The 18,339-nt window shown below is 40.4% G+C and overlaps 1 long non-coding RNA gene across 1 annotated transcript in view; it reads left to right on the forward strand.

Annotated features, from left to right (window-relative positions):
* Positions 1-18,339, forward strand: part of LOC128663704 (uncharacterized) — an 81,200-nt gene that overhangs the window by 9,886 nt on the left and 52,975 nt on the right. Inside the window, exon 2 of the long non-coding RNA XR_008402896.1 lies at positions 17,967-18,214. This is a non-coding gene — a long non-coding RNA (uncharacterized LOC128663704). The remainder of the gene's footprint in view (positions 1-17,966; positions 18,215-18,339) is intronic.

Below are 18,339 nucleotides of genomic sequence, written 5' to 3' on the forward strand. Positions count from 1 at the left end.
GACTTAGCTTTAGGGGTTAATCCATTTATTATAGTAGCGGTGAGCTCCGGTCGTCAGATTAGGGGTTAATAATTGAAGTTAGGTGTCGGCGATGTTAGGGAGGGCAGATTAGGGGTTAATACTATTTATGATAGGGTTAGTGAGGCGGATTAGGGGTTAATAACTTTATTATAGTAGCGCTCAGGTCCGCTCGGCAGATTAGGGGTTAATAAGTGTAGGCAGGTGTCGGCGACGTTGAGGGGGGCAGATTAGGGGTTAATAAATATAATATAGTGGTCGGCGGTGTTAGGGGCAGCAGATTAGGGGTACATAAGGATAACTTAGGTGGCGGCGCTTTGCAGTCGGCAGATTAGGGGTTAATTATTGTAAGTAGCTGGCGGCGACGTTGTGGGGGGCAGATTAGGGGTTAATAAATATAATATAGGGGTCGGCGGTGTTAGGGGCAGCAGATTAGGGGTACATAAGTATAACGTAGGTGGCGGTCGGCAGATTAGGGGTTAAAAAATTTAATCGAGTTGCGGCGATGTGGGGGGACCTCAGTTTAGGGGTACATAGGTAGTTTATGGGTGTTAGTGTACTTTAGGGTACAGTAGTTAAGAGCTTTATGAACCGGCGTTAGGCCAGAAAGCTCTTAACTCCTGCTTTTTTTCTGCGGCTGGAGTTTTGTCGTTAGATGTCTAACGCTCACTTCAGAAACGACTCTAAATACCGGAGTTAGAAAGATCCCATTGAAAAGATAGGATACGCAATTGACGTAGGGGGATCTGCGGTATGGAAAAGTCGCGGCTGAAAAGTGAGCGTTAGACCCTATTTTGAGTGACTCCAAATACCGGCGGTAGCCTAAAACCAGCGTTAGGAGCCTCTAACGCTGGTTTTCACGGCTACCGCCAAACTCTAAATCTAGGCCTAGGTGAGCTAATAACATGAGCCTACCTAGGTATCCTTCTCAACATGGGATACCAAGACAAATAAACAAATTAGATAATAGAAGTAAATTGGAAAGTTGTTTAAAATCACATGCTCTATCTGAATCACATAAGAAAAAAAAATTGGGTTTCATGTCCCTGTAATCAATGAGATCACAAACTAAATTGTCCTAAGCCATTTGAAAAAGCTCAGACTCTCTCAGTGGTGCTTAGCTGCAACTTGAGCCTTCCTATGTATGTATTTTAAGAGAACAAAGAAAATTTGATAATAATCTGATAGTAAAAGTAAACTACGTATACATATTGTGCTCAAGACACATGCATTCTCAAAATTTAAAGAGACATAAAGCTCAACATTTTAACCCCCCCCCCCCCCAAAATGGGAATGTAATTTTAACCATATTTCCAATTTACTTTTATCACCAATTTTGCTTTGTTCTCTTGGTATTCTTAGTTGAAAGCTAATTCTAGGAGGTTCATATGCTAATTTCTTAGACCTTGAAGACTGCCTCTAATCTGAATGCATTTTGACCACTAGAGGGCATTAGTTCATGTGTTTCATATAGATAACATTGAGCTCATCCACGTGAAGTTACCCTGGAGTCAGCACTGGTTGGCTAAAAAGCAAGTCTGTCAAAAGCACTGAAATAAGGGGGCAGTTTGCAGAGGCTTAGATACAAGGTAATCACAGAGGTAAAAAGTGTATTTATATAACTGTGTTGGTTATGCATTATGAATTATCTTTCTTTTTAAACAACAAAAATTCTGGTGTTGACTGTCCCTTTTAAGTGCGGTTAAATTGAAATGAGTCTGCATTATTCAACACAGTGATTGGCTGACTAAGAGCAAAAGTTTATTTGCATCTGTCCATGACTGGTCACAACAAAAGAGAGCAGAGACATAGGTTCAAAGAGGTACATTCCTGAACTGCCCTTGATTTACTAAAACTTGTAAATTGTGCTAACAAAATGACAGTTACTGTTTTTTTGTTTTTCAATGCAGTGTTTTATTGCTGATATATGTGACAAGATTAATATTAGACAAGTGCATTCTGTTTCGTCACAAATGCAATTTTGTGAAGAAACATGGATATTCGTTTCTTTTTCACACAAAAAATATCTGATTGAATGCACCCTGAAATTTAAAGAAAACAAAAAAATACTTAACAGTATTCATTTGTTCCCTTTAAATGGTTAAAATCCTTACCTTTTGTACGCTGGAGAGCAACACTAACCTGTTCCTCTAATAGGAGGCTTTGCTTGGCAGCTCCCAGGGACTTCACTAAAGAGAAGATCAAAGCCTCTTTTTCACCTGTAGCTTTGGAACATTTACATTTGTGTAATGAAAACAAATGTAAATGTTCTTAGAATATTTATTATTAGTTTTATTTAAAACTAAAAGAATACTAAATAGTGCAGCCAATGGGGCATATGTATCAAGCTCCGAATGGAGCTTGATGCCCGTGTTTCTGGCGAGCCTGCAGGCTCGCCAGAAACAGCAGTTATGAAGCAGCGGTCACAAAGACCGCTGCTCCATAACCTGTCCGCCTGCTCTGAGCAGGCGGACAGACATCGCCGGAAATCAACCCGATCGAGTAGGATCGGGTTGATTAACACCCCCTGCTAGCGGCCGATTGGCTGCGAGTCAGCAGGGGGCGGCGTTGCACCAGCAGCTCTTGTGAGCTGCTGGTGCAATGATGAATACGGCGAGCATACTGCTCGCCATATTCAGCGCGGTCTGGAGGACCTTATCCGCAGTGTCGGATCAGGTCCGCCAGACCTTGATACATATGCCCCAAGGTGTATTCAGGGTAAGTAATATCCCGAATATTCATTCTGAAATATTTGGCCAAACCAAATTGTTCACGGCTGCTCATGTCTAATTAAAGGGACACTAAACCCAAATTATTTATTTAAGGATTCAGATAGAGCGTGCAATTTTAAGCAACTTTCTAATTTACTCCTATAATAATTTTTTCTTCATTATCTTTATTTTTAAAGCAGGAATGTAAAGCATAGGAACCGGCCCATTTTTGGTTGAGAATCTGGGTTATGCTTGCTTATTGATGGCTAAATGTCAGCCACCAATAAGCAAGCCCTATCCATGGTGCTGAACCTAAAATGGTCCGGCTCCTAAGCTTTACATTCCTGCTTTTTAAATAAAGATAGCAAGAGAATGAAGAAAAATTGATAATTGGCATAAATTAGAAAGTTGTTTAAAATTGCATGCTCCATCTGAATCATAAAAGAAAAAAAAAGTGGGTTAAGTATCCCCTTAATATCCTTTTAAGGAGCTGTTCCTAGGAATTTGAAGAGGTCAAATTTATATTAGATTGATGAATCTTCTATCTTAGAGAATTTAGCCTATTGTGACAAAAATAAATTAAACAGTTCTATTTCCCAATACTGTGGATTCTAAGACAGACACTAAAAAAAACAAAAAAAACTTTCTAAGTTTCTATAAACATCTTCCATTTATATAGTCAGTTCCTCATTAGTATAGATTCTTTGCTTGCCAAGTAAATTTTGGGAAACGTTTACATGTTCAAAAACACCAGCATCACTGCAATTATTATCAAACATTTGTTTGGCTTGTCTTTTAATGTGATCAATATTTTGTAATTACTAGTGTAATTGGGAAAAGAGGACAGAAAAGTAACTTGTGAATAGAAAACAATAAAATGCTAAAGGGGTTCTTATAGATAGTGCTGAAGACCATGTAAATTAAAAATAAGACTTTAGCAGTATTTTTTTTTTTGCAGTAAAAAAGTTAAGTTAAAGGGACACTGAACCCATTTTTTTTCTTTTGTGATTCAGATAGAGCATAACATTTTAAGCAACTTTCTAATTTACTCCAATTATCAATTTTTCTTTATTCTCTTGGTATCTTTATTTGAAATGCAAGAATGTAAGTTTAGATGCCGGCCCATTTTTGGTGAACAACCTGGGGTTGTCCTTGTTGATTGGTGGATAAATTCATCCACCAATAAAAAAAAGTGCTGTCAAGAGTTCTGAACAAAAAAAAAGCTTAGATGCCTTCTTTTTCAAATAAAGATAGCAAGTGAACGAAGAAAAATTGATAATAGGAGTAAATTAGAAAGTTTCTTAAAATTGCATGCTGTATCTGAATCACGAAAGAAAAAATTTGGGTTCAGTGTCCCTTTAAGGATAAATAGATCCCCTCACACCTGATTTGAGAATGAATGGGATAGGAAAGTCAAAATTAAACTTGCATGATTCAGATAGAGCATGTCATTTTTAGTCACTTTTAAATTCACTTCTATTTTCAAATGTGCTTTGTTCTCTTAGTATCCCTTGTTGAAAAATAATACGCACATATCCTACACTAGTAGGAGGAAACTGCTAATTGGTGCCTGTACACATTTTGTCTCTTGTGATTGGGTAACACTAACTAGATGTTGTCAGCTAGCGGCCAATGTTCCTTTAGCAAAAAATAACAAGAGACTGAAGCAAATTTGATAACAGAAGTTATTTGGAAAGTTGATTAAAATAGTATGTTCTATCTGAATCATGAAATAAAATTTGGGGGTTTCCTGTCCCTTTAAAATCTTCCTTGAGTGTCTCTTCCTTCCACCCTTTCAAGCCTCAGTTTTCTGAGCTCTATGAGAGTTTTAAGACAGAGCAGCACAACAAGTCCAACTAAAAAAAGCACTTGAAAACAAACAGAGAAAGATCTCTGCTGTACCTCCAAATTTTGTCACTCTGAACAGAGGCGTAACTAGAAACCACAGGGCCCAGGTGCAAGAAGGGGCCCCCCACCACCCCTCCCCCCTCCAAAAAAAAGGTGAATTTAATACATATATTTTTTTTTTTTTACATTTAACACAGAAAAAAATGTGAATCAGCTACATGTCTGCAAAAGGAGGTACCCTGTGCCCACAGTCTGTGAGATGGTCTGACCCTCTATTACTGTATATAGTGACACTATTTAACCCCTCAGTACTGTATATAGTAAGTTAGTGACACAGTCTGTAATCTGCCGGTGAGATGGCTGGCCTGACCCTACCTGCCCAGTACTTTATAAAGTGACCACAGTAGTCAGTGACATGGTCCACCCCCCATACTATATATAGTGGTACTGTATAGTGACACTGTTTACCCCCTGCCCCCCCCCCCCCCATGCTGTAGTAACAAGGTCTGTAATTTGCTGGTTCCACAAACATACACAAACACACATACATGCATAAATACACACACAGTCACATACACACACACATAAACACCAATGGGTATAACATAAGCACTAACCCCTGTAGTCATGTCACATTCACATGATATCAGTGCAGGCAGTGGTATGTTAACATTTTTTATTTAAATTTTTTTTTTTTTTTTTTTTAAGATGGGCCCCCACCCTCAGGGGCCCAGTCACACCTGCGACCTCTGCACCCCCTGTAGTTCCACCCCTGACTCTGAACGAGAATAATACGTTTTTTTTCCCGAACAGAAAGATTTTGCTTTCTCTTGCATTATATTAAGATGGCACATAGATACATTTAATTCTAATGCCGCTAAACGGAGGCACTATAGAGTATTGGGTAGGACAACTGATGTTAAAGAGACATTAAACGGTTGTATACAACTACATAAGAATAGTAACTACTTAAGATGTTATTGTATTTCCTCCTGTTCTTGTAACTCTGTAAAAATCAGTTCTCCTGTTTTAATAGTTTTAAAGTGCCAGATACTTCATACTGTTCAGCGCCATTTTGGAGCTTAGGTATTGTCACAACCAGAAGCAGTGCACACTCACAGATCAGTAATATTGCCCACTTTTGACAGCTGTTTCATTTGCCTGGAGTTAGTGTGCATGATGCATCATATGAGCTTTACATTTTTGCATTTTGCACAGTTTTACAGTTACACAAAATATGTTTTAAAAAAACTCGGCAATATTATAGAGAAATGCAGTAGCTGCAAAAAAATATAAAGTTCCTGCTCTGTATCTTCCACCCTAACTTGAAGCACATTATACAGTGAACAAAAAGTTGACAACCTCATTGATGTGTGAATAAACACTGTGTCTGTCACAGTATGTGAGGATTCCTGTTCTCCAAGATGGCGGCCCTCATCTGACAACTTTTTAGGGGTTATAATAGTAACACGGTTTTGAAGACAACTGCATCAACAGGTGGAAAAACAATAGCATATAGTGGATAGTAACCATTCTAGAGGACGTGTGCTCAGCAGTTTGATGTCCCTTTAAAGGGACATTAAACACTTTAAAATGGCAATATAAAAAGATAAATTGTATATACAAAAAAAACTTGTATTATTTATTTTGTTGCCTTTTCCTATAATTTTTTATGCTGCATTTGTGAGCTTGTCAGTTCATGTAAGAAATGGAAGTGCAGATAGTGCTGCGGAATCTGTTGGTGCTTTACAAATACCAGATTATAATAATAATAATAAAAAGAACACTGTTATATTCCACACAGCCATTGGCTGCACACTCTAGTGACCTATTTATAACGGTCCCTAATTGGCCACAGCAGGGAAGGTAACCTAAGCAACAACATGGCAGCTCCCATTGTTTTATAGACACTAAAACTTTACACTTATTTTGCCAATATTTAAAAAACTAATGAAACTTTAAAAATACATCTACATGTTATTCTCAGACTTATCTTTTCTTTGAATGCATCATTCTATCTAGCATTTGTTTAGTGTCTTTAAGCTATTGTAACAACTTGGTGTAAAAGTGTTTCTTGATGGAAAAGAATAGTGTTGTTGTGAGGTAATAGATGGGGGGGGGGGGGGGTTTCAGCACATAGTCATGAGAAACCGTGCAAAATCAGTGTCAGCTTAAAGGGACATTCAGCCCAATTTGGAAGTTGCAGGTAACTGCAGCTTCATATAGCAGAACCTAGGTTTATGCTTCAACAAAGGAAATTAAAAGAACAATGCAAATTTGATAATAGAAGTAAATTGTAGAGTTGTAATTGCAAGCTCTGTCTAAACTATGAAATTTTGATTTTGTCTTTATTGTCCCTTTAAGCACATTATCCCTCTGTTTATAATAAAGTTTTTCAGAGGTATGGGGTGTTACACTTGACTCATACTCTCATCATCATCATCATAGGCTGCAAATATACTCATTCAATTGCCCTTTCACTGCTACCCTTTATATTCTATAGATTTACATGACTTATAATTTTTGCAAGTAGTATAATTCTATGCCTTAGTTAACAAAAGAATAGACTAAGATAAATAACCTGTTCATTTTCTAGTTGGTGATTTATAATGTTCTGTTATAAAGAACTTTTTAGCAGATTTTTATTATTATTATTATTTGGAATTTTAAAGATTTTTTTTTTCTTCAAGGGAACAGTGTAATTGGCTCTTTTATACCTTATTTATTTCTCATTGTTATTGAAAAAAAATGCTGCCATACAAGAATCCCTGCATCCCTTCTGTTCAGCAGAACTGGCCCTATCTACAGGCGTCCAGATTCCCAACAGTTTGCAGAGCAGCTAATTTTAGTACAGGGACCTTTATGGTTCTGGTGAAAAACATTGTTTATTGGGTGTGTATCTCCTCATCCGTTTGAATCCTATATAAGGGATTAAATGATTTATATAATTTGTTGCTGAAAACTAAACCGTAAACATCAAACTTAGAAACATCAATAAATAACACACTGGCACCAAAGACTGTGTAGGTCAATTTTATTAACAGCTTCAACATTAGATAACTTTTTTCAATCTTAGAGGTAAAACTTTGATGACGGCAATTGGGCCCTCATACTAAAATCACTGCTAATCTGATTGGGGCCCAAGCTTTCATAGGCAGAGCATAGCTACCACACCACTGAAGACAGTGGCATATACACAAGCACTTCTGCCCACTGCTCACCTAGGATTCTGGGATTCTAGTCGTACATCATGACTATCCGAGCAGTGTGCCAAAATTACAAGTTTGGACTTGCCCACCTCTAGGTCAGCTAACTCTATGGGAGCCAAACTGCTAAGCAACTCTGGTTGCTATAAACACTGATTGCCAACCACAATGTAGGGAGGGAGGGCAGGAAAATCCTCTACAGTCCAGAAAGCAAGAAGAAGCCAGGGCCTAGGTGTCACTACATTTTATACTGGTAAGTAGACAACCCCCACACACTTGCAACAAATGTTACAAACACAGCCATTTTCACTCAGTAAGGGTCTTAACCCTTAATTCCACTCCTGGCAAAGAGCTCTGCATTTCCATTCAATTAATGAAACAATGGCTTTCACTTGATTAGAAAATATTAGGATCCCTGTGAGAAAGATGAGTCATTCCTTGAAAATACCAGGAAACACTGGTCACCAGTACACAATAAAAAGGTTTATTTCATTGTGTCCAAGTTTAATTTCTGTGATGAGAGCAGGAAGTGACGTCGCCAGATTAGGGGCGTGGCTTAGGTCCGTTTGTCTGTGTCACAGTAAGTCAGTGAGATCAATCCTACCAGATGTGTGGAGGGGATGGAAGGTTCCTCACAGGAGGTGCGCTCGGGACCAGATAGGAGAAGCAATCGTGAGCGGTGGAAGGCAGCTCTCTTAGCAGATGTCGATTTGCAAGAGATCTGGAAGGGAGAAATAGAGGTGCCACATAGAGTAGTACAATCTTGAACAGGATTGACAGCAGGAGACCCAAAGTCTCTATAGAATAGCCTCTCACCAGATGTTGCGGCACAACCGGAGTGCCAGACCAAATGGCACGGGACCTTCACAGTCGCCCGTAGGACACAGCGGCAGCTTCAAGGCACGTCCCAACAGAGCAGGTACCGGGGCTATCCATTTGGAGGAACCAAGAGGCCAAAAATCAGCAGGTCTCAGATTCGTTAAAAGCACAAAGGAGCATGAATAGTTAAAAGTACAATATTTATTTTGTACACAGTGTCAATAGCATAGCGACGCGTTTCTCAGCTTAAAATCACAGCCTCTGATTGGTCCACTGACGTTTTAAATAAGGAGCGCGTTTATGAATGTGTATGTAGCCTGATGAAACAGCTGTGATTTTAAGCTGAGAAATGCATCGCTATGCTATTGACACTGTGTACAAAATAAAGATTGTACTTTTAACTATTCATGCTCCTTTGTGCTTTTAACCAATCTGAGACCTGCTGATTTTTGGCCTCTTGGTTCCTCCGATTGGATAGCCCCGGTACCTGCTCTGTTGAGAAGTGCCTTGAAGCTGCCGCTGTGTCCTACGGGCGACTGTGAAGGTCCCGTGCCGTTTGGTCTGGCACTCCGGTTGTGCCGCAACATCTGGTGAGAGGCTATTCTATAGAGACTTTGGGTCTCCTGCTGTCATTCCTGTTCAAGATTGTACTACTCTATGTGGCGCCTCTATTTCTCCCTTCTAGATCAGATATGTGTTTCCATGCTCTACAATAAAATAGAGTTGTACCATCCTTGCTGTGTCCTGCATCTCATGACATGGTGTCAAAAGTTCTTGCCTGCGCTTCTGTTCCTGATCAATGACGATGTCAAAGTTTACCCCACCTGAGCCTTTTGACTTCTCTCAGCCTGCAGCTTGGCCCACATGGTGTCAGCGGTTTCAGCGCTTCAGGATTGCTTCCAAGCTGGACAAGGAGAGTGGTGAAGTACAAGTTAATTCTCTTTTATACTCTATGGGGAAAGATGTGGAGCCAGTGTTCAATGCTTTTACTTTCCAAGAAAGGGGAAGAATTTGACTTTGAACTAGTTATGAATAAACTCAGTGCCCACTTTGTGCCCAAAAGAAACGTGATTAATGAGAGAGCTTGTTTTCACAAACGTGCTCAGCATGTGGGAGAATCTGTGGAGTCATTTGTGTGCAGCCTGTATGAACTAGCTGAATTCTATGAGTTTGGTGTTGCTAAAAAAGAGCAAATCAGAGACAGAATAGTTATTGGAATTGCAGATGCTGAAGTCTCACTGAAGCTGCAGTTAGAGTCTGATTTAACATTAGATGGGGCTATTAGGATGGCCTGCCAGAGTGAACTGGTGAAAAAGCAAAGTGCTGATCTGAGGTCTGAGAGTATTGTGGATGAAGTGCAGCAGTTCAGGAGAGCTGCAAGTGAAAGGCACAGTGTGAGCGGTAGACCTAGGGCAACAGATAGGCCCAGAAGTGGATGGGCGCAGCATGCACGATGCACACGGTGCAACCTTGCCCATGATCAGAGTGTCATATGCCCTGCTAAAGACAAAAGATGTATAAAATGTAACAGGATGGGCCATTTTGAAGTGGTGTGTAAGACCGAATATATTAAGGAGATGCAGGTGGATAGCGACCAGGAGGGTCAAGAAGTGTCCTTTGTGGGGTCTGTTGTTGAACGGCCGGGTTCAGAAGATGATTGGAGGGTTGCCCTTACTGTAATGGGAGCCAAAGTCGCCTTTAAGATTGACACAGTAGCAGACATCACTGTAATGTCTCTTGCAGCGTTCATAAAACTGCCTCGACAGCCCCAGCTGGCAAAAGTTACAACAAAAGTCCATAGTCCTGGTGGCCGCATTGATTGTGTGGGGAAATTTCTTGCCAGCTGCGAGTACAAGCAAAGGAAATTCACCATGTGGGTGCATGTGATTAGAGGTCAGTGTGTTAACAACTTATTGAGCAGAAAAGCAGCCTGTGGTCTGGGCCTAGTGGCCAGAGTGAATGAGATCTCAGAAGATATGTTTGGCGAATTGGGCCTACTGAATTGCAAACCTTTCCATATATCACTTACTGAATTGCAAACCTTTCCGTATATCACTTAAAGGTGAATATGAATATGGGGTTTATTGAAGAGGTTGTTGAAGCAACTGACTGGTGTGCCCCCATTGTGCCCGGGAAGAACGGGAAGGTACGCATTTGCGTAGACTTGAAAAGGCTGAATGAGGCGGTGAAGAGAGAGAGATATGTGCTGCCAACACTTGAAGACATAGCTCCGAAATTGGCGGGGGCGAAGTTCTTCTCTACACTGGATGTTTCTAGCGGCTTCTGGAAGATACCTCTAGATCCAAAGTGCCGCAAATTGACTACCTTCATTACACCAGTAGGTCGGTTTTGTTTTTGCAGACTCCCCTTTGGATATCCTCTGCTCCTGAAATCTTCCAAAGAGAAATGCGTTCTCTCCTAAAAGACCATGTGGGCACGGCAGTAGTCATGGACAACATCTTGGTGTATGGGTCTACGTTGGAGGAACATGATCAGCGATTGAGCTGTGTGCTGCAGACTATCAGAGAGTCCGGGCTGAAGCTAAACAAAGAGAAATGCCATTTTGGGAAAGCAGAGTTATATTACTTTGGGCATATCATCAATGGGGATGGCATCAAGTCAGACCCCGAGAAAATTTGTGCTATTGAACAGATGAAAAATCCTTCTGATGTACATGAGCTGAGACAAATATTGGGCCTTGTAAATTATGTGGGCAGGTTCCTTCCAGATTTATCCACAATACTACACCCTATCACAGAGTTGCTAAAGAAAGATGTTGCCTGGGTCTGGGGACCTTCACAGGAAGAATCTTTTATGCAGGTCAAGTCCCTGCTGGAGTCTGCCCCAGTGTTGGGGTTCTACGACCCTTCCAAAAAGACTGTGGTTAGTGCTGATGAGAGCAGTTATGGGTTAGAGGCCGCCCTCCTGCAGCTAAATGAAAACAAACTACAGCCCATTGCCTACTGTTCCCGTACACTGACGGCTGCGGAGTCAAAATACGCCCAAATTGAGAAAGAGTGCCTGGCTGCAGTTTGGGCCTGTGAGCGCTTTCAGCGGTACCTAGTGGGTTTAGAGAAATTTAGTCTGGAGACTGATCATAAACCGCTAGTCCTTCTAATCAATTCCTATGATATTGACAAAATGCCCCTAAGATGCCAGAGACTTCTAATGAGGCTGCTCAGATTCAAAGTTCAGGCAGTGCATGTGCCGGGGAAACAACTGGTTGTGGCAAATACACTATCCAGGCTCCCGCTGGCTGCTGCTGAAGAGTCTTCAAAGGAATCAAATGTAAAAGTGTATGTGGATTCAGTTCTGGCCTCCAAATCCATTTCTTCAGGGAAGCTAGAACAAATAAAGAAAGAGACATATTTAGATACAGACCTTCAATAAGTTATAAAGTACATAAAAGAAGGTTGGCCCGAGAGTCGGGCAGCCTAGATGTCTTTAAGTGCTTACCAGTCAGAAAGGTCGCAGCTCACGAAGCTGGATGGGTTGGTGCTGTTCCAGGACCGCATTGTTATCCCTGTTAGCATGCAGCAGGAGATGTTAAACAGGATTCACGATGGCCACTTAGGCATTACAAATTGCAGAGAAAGGGCAGCTACAGCTGTATGGTGGCCTGGGATCAGTTCCGATATTGCAAGCCATGTGTCTAAATGTGCCTTTTGCTGAGAACACCGGCCTACTCAGAGAAGGGAGCCCTTGATTTCTACTCCGCTGCCTGCAGGCCCGTGGCAGAAAATAGCTGCTGATTTGTGCGAACTGCACGGGAAAAAGTTCTTAGTTGTGATCAACTACTATTCCAGGTATTTGGAAATTGCACCTTTGAATGAAATCACAAGTCAAGCCGTTATCACTCGTCTTAAGAGCATGTTCGCCCGGTGGGGCATACCAATGGAGCTGGTGAGTGATAACGGAATCGCTTCTATAGAGTTCAGTTCTTTCAGCAGGGAATATGATTTTATACATTCCACGTCAAGTCCACATTACCCGCAGGCCAACGGAATGGCTGAAAGGGCAGTTCAAACAACAAAATTCATTTTAAAGCAATCTGAGCCGTACCTAGCCCTCTTGTCCTATAGGGCAACACCCATTCAAGCCACGGGGTTTAGCCCGGCACAGCTGATGCTAGAACGCCAGATTTGCACCACCTTACCCTCTGTGGGTGTCTTCTAGCCAACTAGCTCTATTCCTCGGGATGAAGTCCTTAGGAGTGATGAAGAGGCAAAAAGAGGCTATCGATTCTTCTACGTCAGGAGACATTCTGTGAGGCCCTTGCAGGAGCTGAATGCGGGCAAAGTGTCAGAATTAAACTGGATGATGAGAAGAAATGGAAGACGCCTGCTACGGTAATTGGACGCTCTCCAGAACCAAGGTCTTATGTAGTCCTTACTGATGGAGGGACAGTTACACGCCGTAACCGGAAACATCTTCAGCCTGTACCTGAGAATACCACCGCCGGTGGGATCCCCTGTTTTAAAAGGGGTGCCTTCTCCTCAGCAAGATCACAGCGGGGATATGTCTTTGCCTCCAGCGGACTCTCAATCACCTTCTTCTGTATCAGAGGACAGTTCATGTAGAGTTACATCAAGCGGAAGAGTGGTGAAACTTCCGGCCCTATATCGGGATTAACTTAGTTAGAACAGTGACCAGAAGTATGGGCAGAATAATCCCATGGTCACTGTGGACTAGGGTAGTCTACCCCGATGTTCAAGTCAGGATGTAATTCATGTTGTTTATATTTTCTGTAACTTGTTATTTGTTATATTCTATACAAAGTTGTTGTTGTATGCCTTGTTATTTGTTATATTCAAATGAAAAAAAAAATGTATGTTTTGTCCTTTGAAAAGGGGGAAGATGTGATGAGAGCAGGAAGTGACGTCACCAGATTGGGAGCAGGGCTTAGGTCCGTTTGTCTGTGTCGCAGTTAGTTAGTGAGATCAATGCTACCAGATGTGTGTTTCCATGCTCTACAATAAAATAGAGTTGTACTATTATTGCTGTGTCCTGCATGTGTCCTGCATCTCATGACAATTTCCATTTTGACTTTTGGGATGCATGGGATTGACTGCCCCAGTATTGTTGATATCCAGATCTTTTTTTAATACAGAATTAAAAAATTGGGTTTCATGTCCTTTTAATATAAATCTGATACATACAGAGACACATTATTCAAAAATGGTATACTGACTCTGTGAAAGAACAGCATTTAAACAGGTTTTGTCTTCTTGTGCTATTTATTTATGAATAATGAGAACATATTCTGCTATGTGAAAAACATTGGAATGTGAAATATTCATACTTTCATGTCGGGTTAGCACGCATGAACATATGCAATTGGGTTTTCACGTGAGTAGGGTGTTTTTTCCCCTTTTTTTGCTGCATTGACTTAGGGGACTACGTTGTGCTGGTAGGGTTAGCATGAGAGCAAAACAGTTTACTTTCAACATATAATACGACCACAACCTGTGCGCTGAAAAAGTGTGTTTGGTGATACTTTTTATTTAGCCCTAACCCTGTAAACGAGGACTTCAAAGCCTTACTAACCCGACAAGCACAAATTTAGTTTGCGCCCATGCAGTTGCATCACGCGCGCTAATGTTAGCTCTTCATTTGTAATCTAGCCAATGTGTCCTATGATTTATTTCTATAGTGAGGGGTAATAATGACTTCCTTTAGATGTAACAAATTCTGCAAAATATTTGTAAATTTTATTACAAGCACCTGGCAGCAGGGTTGATAAAGGAACATTTGAAACGGATGAGCGGATACGATTCGCTGTAGTGAATCATGTCCGCTCGACCTCGCTAAATGCCGACAGCATACGCTGTCGACATTTAACATTGCACAAGCATTTCTAGTGAAATGCTTGTGCAACCTAAAAGCTGGCAGACTGTCTCCTACAGTACTGTTCTCATTTCTAAATGCACTTCCACCTCACCCCAGATCTTTCATTACGCCCACATATTCTCATGTATGCTTCTTTTAATTGTAAGCTATATATTTCAAGCAGTACCCTTATTCTATATCTATCTTACTCTTCAATGTATTTTATTTATCTTATGTAATGACATTGTTATACTGTATATGTGATTTATCCATTGTTAAAGAGACAGGAAACCCCAAAATGTTTCTTTCAAGATTTGGATAGAACATAAAATTCCAAACAACTTTCCAATTTACTTCTATTATCAAATTTGCTTCATTATCTTGTTATTCCTCATTGAAGGAATCGCCTTGAACTACTGGCAGCTTGCCGAACACATCTAGTTAGCCAATCACAAGATACAAATAGGTGCAGGCACCAATCAGCAACTAGCTCGCCTCCCACTAGTGTAGGATATATGCGTATTCTTTTTCAGCAAGGGATACCAAGAGAATGAAGCACATATGAAAATAGAAGTGAATTTAAAAGTGTGTTAAAATTACATTCTCTGGGGTCCATTTTTCATTGTGCGGATGGACATGATCCGCTATAGCGAACCATGTCTGCCGCACATTGATAAATGCCGACAGCATACGCATTGCACCAGCAGTTCTTGTGAACTGCTGGTGCAATGCCGCCCCCTGCAGATTCATGGCCAATCGGCCGCTAGCAGGGGGTGTCAATCAACACAATCGTATTCGATCGGGTTGATTTCTGTCCGCTGCCTCAGAGCAGGCAGACAGGTTATGGAGCAGCGGTCTGTAGACCACTGCTTCATAACTTGTGTTTCTGGCGAGCCTGAAGTCTCGCCAGAAACACGGGGCATCAAGCTCCGTTAGGAGCTTGATAAATAGACCACATTATCTGAATCGTGCAAGTTTAATTTTGACTTTCCTATACCTTTAAGTGCTATATAATCTGTTGGTGCTGTATAAATGACATATAATATATGTTTATATTTGTATGTAAGCAATCACAATCGCATTTTTCTTTCAACTTGTAATATGGAAAACCCAACGAGCGCAAACACCTGTGATATACCGCTTATCTCTCACTCGCTCACTCGTAACTGTTAGTGCTTCACTTGTAATCTGCAATAGCATTATGTCTAAAAAACAATGTACATTAATTAAAAAATACTTTATTGCTAAAAAAATGCTAACCACTATCTGAGCCTTCAGTGAGTCATAATTTTTTTGCTGGTGTATAGGTGTGTAAATATGTGTAATTATATGTTTATATTTGTATGTATATATATGTGTTGGAAAAATTGCGCCGATAGACTTGCTCAACACAGGGTTGCCACAAACCTTCAATTTGTAAAAAGTGTAATATCTGCAAAGAGCCATAAAATGAGGTATGTATGTATATATATTTTATTCATGTATATTCATTGGATTTGTCTCTGCATGTTTATATGTGTGTGTTTGTGTATATGTGTGTGTGTGTGTGTGTGTGTGTGTATATATATATATATATATGTGTGTGTGTGTGTGTGTGTGTGTGTGTGTGTGTGTGTGTGTATGCATGTGTGATGTATGTATGTGTAGATAGATAGACAGATAGATATATACTATTGATAGATAGACAGTTAGATATATACTATTGATAGATAGATTAGCGCTACAGAATCGGTTGGCGCTCTACAAATAACGGATAATAATAATAATAACAGATAGATGATAGATTAGATAGATGGATAGATAGATAGATAGATAGATAGATAGATAGATAGATAGATAGATAGATAGTACAACACCTTGTTCCTTTATCATTTTTATAATTGAGCGCTTACACTGAATATCAGTTCATGAGTTCATGTCATTATTGTGCCCTTCTAGTGGGAAAATCCTTAAACCTTTCTATTAAACCTTTGTATTCATTACATGAGCATCTCCCAACCTCAGTCTAACTATTACTTACAGAAAGAACAATGTGACAAGAAAAATCCCATTAAAATAACATTTCCTCACTTCCTCGACCTGCCCTTCTTATGGCTATTTTTAGACATACACAGTTTAAGAATAAAATCTTTATTTCACTCTGTTTTCCCCTGACACTATCTCTATTAAGGGACTACCACCCCCCAGTATATGAGGAAGGAGGGTGGCATATAGCAATGTAATTGTTCTTGTAACTGTTACCGTGGCAACATGGCACAGACTGCATTTGCAAGCATGGTTCAGGCCAAATACAAGTGGCCAGACCCTTCCCCCTCCCTTGCTTATTAATTAGGTGCACCAAAAAGAGCAAGGCACACAAATGGTTAAATTTTAACTCATTGATTACTTTAACTCTTCCATATTCACTTTTCCTTCAGTTGTGTAACAATTATCTCATTCCGTCCCTCTCCTGATGAAACTTTGACCCATGCCCTCATCTCTCCCATCTTGGCTACTGTAACCAATTGCAGATAGGTCCTGTCTCATAACTGGCAGACTATTTAAAAAAAAAGAAGCTTTTATGAAATCACAGCAAAACCAGGTTGACTCCATAATCCCCACCGTTTAGGACCTTAGTTACAATCATTTCCTCCCTCTCTATGTGCACCTATTTATGTAATCACTATGGTAGCAAGTAATGCTCATGCAGGTATTTGCTAATTAACTATCATTTAGCGCTGAAGTAAGCTGCAGCAGTTGGCAGGAGTGTTGAATATATGGGGCAGATGCTCTGGAAACGAGCACATTTCACATGGCATATCTATGAGATCACAAAAAAAAAAGTCGCTTTTCAGTTCTCTCATCCCCTCATATTATTCTTCCTGTGTAAATTCAGCAGACTATTGATATACAACCACTTTATTATTAGATAAACGACACCCTTTTATATCATTTTTTTGTTTAGGAGTTGTATGTGTAACCTTAGCACAAAACAATTTTATTTTTATTGCATTTTATCACTATTTGTAAGGGAACAACATAATATTGTAGATAAAGGAAACCTGCTACTGTACCCCAAGAGCTTACAATCTATGATACACTGCTCTAATCATGTACTTAACACAATATGGTCTCACAGACAGGGAGATAAAAAGGGAAACTCTATAGATTGTACAATTATGTGATGCCATATTTAAATATCCCAAATAGATAATTGCTTCTGTCCTCCTTCTGCACTTTTTTGATGTCCCCCTCCTGTTCTCTTCATCTCCTGGTATCTCTACTCTATCTCTGCCTCTCTCTGCCCTCCCTCTCCCTATTTCCCTCCCTATATCCCTCCCTCTTGTTCTCTCAGTCTGAAATTAATACAGGCAAGACACATTCAAAGCTGCTCCTGCCTCTTTCTGTCTCTCTCTGTCTCTCTCTCCCTGTTTCCCCCTTATTCCTCAAATACCCCCCTCCCCCTTTCCCTCTGTCTGTCTCAATCCCTCCCTGACTGTCTCTATCATTCTTCATCCTTTTGGGTTTTTTTTTTTTTTTGGTGTGTGTTTTATAGAAAAGACGCAGAAAACCCATCAGGAGGGGCAGAGAGAGAAGAGCAAATAGGACCAGAAGGGGCAAGTAAAAACAGATCTCTCCAGCGCCTCCAAATCCTTCTTGTAAAATCAAGATCCAAAAAGCTCTATCCCCCCCCCCCACCCCCAAAGAGCCAGGAGCCACTGCAGATCAAGGAGCCCGTGCAGATATGGCTGTAACCTGCACACGTTTTACAGATGAATACCAGCTATATGAAGAAATTGGCAAGTAAGTAACTCAACCTAAAGATGACAAACTGTGGCAATAATTCAGCATCAGGGTTTGTTAAAAATGGCATCCACTCTACTGTCTTAACTGACATGAAAGAGGAGGTTTAAGAATTGGACTACCAA

This window comes from Bombina bombina, chromosome 6 (assembly GCF_027579735.1).
Source record: "Bombina bombina isolate aBomBom1 chromosome 6, aBomBom1.pri, whole genome shotgun sequence".
Classification (NCBI taxonomy): Eukaryota; Metazoa; Chordata; class Amphibia; order Anura; family Bombinatoridae; genus Bombina; species Bombina bombina.